Raw genomic sequence first — 4,027 nt, 5'->3', positions numbered from 1 at the left:
TGCTTGAACTCGCTCTCCCCTCTCCCGTCTCATTCTGTGGACCTGGTTGTATTTCCGTTATGTTGCAGTAATGGAAAGGGGTTATGTCCGGTTCAAAAAAAAAACAAGTTGATGTTGATGTAGAAGTCGGGGAACGCAAAATAGTTTGGTGGAAGTGTAGATCGGGTCCTCCTATCGCCAAAGTATTGTGGGTTTTGGGTGGTTGGGGAAGGAGATCTCAAGCTTTTTGATGCTAGGAAATGGTGGAACAAAGCTTGGGCACATATTAGGGTTAAGAGGAAGAAGGGGGGTATTTATACCCCTGTGGGGAAAATGGCCGTTGCACAGCCGCAACCCTGGGCACCCGGACAAAAGGGGTATTTGGACCGAGGTACTTGAGATAACCAAATGTTAAGGACATAGAAAAGCTTTTGTAAACTAGAGAAGCAATATGCTTTGCCAGTATGCTTGATTCAATAGATTGCATATCATTTGCCATGTAAGAACTGTCCAGTTGGTTTTGCAGGGCAACCAAGGTCACACCAAAATAGTCTGTTATCATACTTGGAACTTTGGCATCAAAAGACCTATGAATTTGACACTCTTTCTTTGGCAATACCAGGATCTCACAAAAACATCAACGTGCTTCAGCAATCTCCGTTGTTTAAAGACTCTGTGATGGGGATACTCCAGCATGCAACTACGCCTTCAACGGGCACACCTACACTATGGGTTACTACCTTGCCAATGAAATTTATCCTTAATTGATGACAATTATGAAGCCTACCTCCGAGCACCAAGGGAGCAAGAAAAAAAAAGTCCAAATGCAAGAAGGTGCTACGAAGGCTGTGGAGAGGGTATTTGGAGTGCTTTAAGCACGTTGGGCTATTTTTCATGAACCTGCAAATATGTGAGATTACATGACAATGTGAAAAGTGTTAACATATTGAGAGTGGCGATTCGGTGCCCAGACTCAGATGAGTCCGGGCATGAACAGTGCTGTGATTTAAAAAAGGAACAAATTTAGAAAATTCCAAATTTTTGTGTGGTGCAAGATGCTCCTGTGTGTGAACTCTGTACAAAATTTTGTGAAGTTTGGACATTCGAGGAGCTCGTGGCAAAAAAGACTTTTGAAGATCGCGTTGTTCACGCCTGATTTTGTCTTTTTTGCCACAGGCTCCTCGAATCTCCAAACTTCACAAAATTTTGTACAATGTTCACGCACAGGAGCATTTTGCACCACAAAAAATTGGATTTTTAAAAACTTTTTTCTATTTTAAATCGAGGTACTGCTCACCGGGCTTCGGGTTGAATTATCGTAGCATATTGTGTGTTCTTATACATCATGATTGTGAAGGATGAGGGCTATGATGTTTACAATACTAATGATTTTGAGAAGTGTAGAGTACATGTCTGTCTCAGAAACAAGAGGCATAACATATTGTCAATTTCCTATATAGCAAGTGTGGATTCATGTTAGAAAACATATGTCACTTGAACCATCTACCTTGAATAATATTATTGGTTCAGTTATATATACTTTTAAATTTGAACTATTAATTTCTACATTCAATCTTTATCAAGCTAGTGCTCCAACAAGGAGCAGACAAATGGGGATCGACACTTGTTGTTTACGGACAATTGGGGGCCCAATTTCGAGGTTTGTGGTTGGAGATGCCCTAGTTGTGAGATAGTTATTGTTAGAGTTTTCTTTTGTTGAGAGGGCATCTCCAAAAGCAGTGAGATAGTTATTGGTATAGTTATTTTTAGAATTAGATTTTTTTGGTCCACATAGGATTTTTGAATGAATTGATTATTTTAGCGGATAAATTAAAAAATTTGGATCAAACCTCCCATAATCGGAATCTCGAGCTGGGCTGGGCGCCCAAGTGAGCAGCCTCTTTCTCGGTATAGTCTCTGTCCCAGGGAAACCGCAACGGCCCAACCTAACCCATGAAGAGAGTCGACTAAAAAAACGCAAAGAGAGATAGAATTGTGCTAAAAATATCTCTATATATATTACTTAAAAAAAGAATAGCGTTCCTTTTTCCGAAAGATGGAGTGCTTTGTCCAACATTTCATTTTTTACCTAATGATCATTACTTAGAAATGCCTTAATTATCCCATCTTTTATTAACTTACCAAATAAATTATTGTTTTTGGTAAATCATTAAATGATTGCAAAATAAAATCATGAACAATATTTGATAAATATTTATTTACACAATTATATAATACAAAAGGTAAATTATGGACTAAGGTACTAAATTTTACAAAATTGATAAATCCAAAACATTCAAGATTTGATCATGGCAAATCGAATATTTTCAATGGCAATTTTAGTGACACAAGGATGACAAGTTTAGTTGACATGCACATTTTTCTGGCAAAAAATACACTGAGCACAGATTGTCGTGTTTGCCAACTAAATTTGTCCTTGCATCACTAAAATTACCATCGAAAACGTTTGATTTTTCAGGGACCAATATTTATACCCCGTAGCAACCACTGACAAGTACTATCACTGTAAATTAATATAAGGTAGTTTAGAGTGAGAAGTGCATCGCTGCACCGAGCGACAGATGCACGCAACGCATCTACGGTGCGCAGAGCGTCGCGATGCGGGGTGAGCTGGCTTGCTACTTGGTGTATATAGAGAAACGAGAGAGCGATATGGTTCGTATTGATGTATTTAGATGGACCAACCTGACAGGTCAGTCTGACATGCCGCTGCTCATAGGAATGTACATCGTAGGGAAGAGGACGGAATACTACCGTTGCATGAGACACTATATAACGTAAACATTTCTTGGCTTCGATGTATTTAAAGACCATGCAACTGCTGGACAGGAACCAGTGAGCGCAACGGCCTCAGTCAAGCACGCACAAACATCTCTCACTCCCATCCACCCCCCGCAACTATGCCAAGATGTCCAGCAGTTCATCGTCGGCGCGGCGTCTCCGCGCACCTCCTCCGCCGCTGCCATTGATCATGTGCCCAAGGTGCACCGGGACGAGGACCAGGTGGTTCGTGTCCGGGACGGATCGTAACCCGGGCATCCGGTTCTACAAGTGCCCGAACCAGGCAGTAAGTATCACAGAACGCACATGCAACAGAAGATTACTCCACTGTTTTTGTTCCCTGATCAGTTTTGTAACCACGCGCAGGACGGAGGCCCCTGCGATTTTTGGCTGTGGGAGGACCAGTATGCGTTCTACATCACCCGGGTTGGCATTAACCTACTCATCGAGGCGGCCGGAGGAGGGAGCAACGTCATGTTCGGAATGGGTCGTGCCATGGACGACATACGCAACGTGGCGAGGAACACCATGATGATTTGTGAGGGAGTCTTGGATTAGGGGGTCTTTGGACAGCCGGACTATATCCTTTGGCCAGACTGTTGGACTATGAAGATACAAGATTGAAGACTTTGTCCTGTGTCCGGATGGGACTCTACTTGGCGTGGAAGGCAAGCTAGGCAATACGGATATATATATCTCCTCCTTTGTAACCGACCTTGTGTAACCCTAGCCCGCTCCGGTGTCTATATAAACCGGAGGGTTTTAGTCCGTAGGACAACATACAATCATACCATAGGCTAGCTTCTAGGGTTTAGCCTCTTTGATCTCGTGGTAGATCAACTCTTGTACTACTCATATTATCAAGAACAATCAAGCAGGACGTAGGGTATTACCTCCATCAAGAGGGCCCGAACCTGGGTAAACATCGTGTCCCCTGCCTCCTGTTACCATCCGCCTTAGACGCACAGTTCGGGACCTCCTACCCGAGATCCGCCGGTTTTGACACCGACATTGGTGCTTTCATTGAGAGTTCCATTGTGCCGTCACCATAAGGCTCGATGGCTCCTTCGATCATCGGTAACGATGCGGTCCAGGGTGAGGTTTTCCTCCCTGGACAGATCTTCGTATTCGGCGGCTTCACACTGCGGGCCAATTCGCTTGGCCATCTGGAGCAGATCGAGAGCTATGCCCCTGGCCATCAGGTCAGATTTGGAAACTTGAACTACACGACCGACATCCGCGGAGA

The sequence above is a fragment of the Triticum dicoccoides genome, chromosome 1A (assembly GCF_002162155.2).
Source record: "Triticum dicoccoides isolate Atlit2015 ecotype Zavitan chromosome 1A, WEW_v2.0, whole genome shotgun sequence".
NCBI classification, from domain to species: domain Eukaryota; kingdom Viridiplantae; phylum Streptophyta; class Magnoliopsida; order Poales; family Poaceae; genus Triticum; species Triticum dicoccoides.
The sequence above is the reverse complement of the archived record's forward strand: the minus strand, read 5'-3'. Positions refer to the sequence as shown.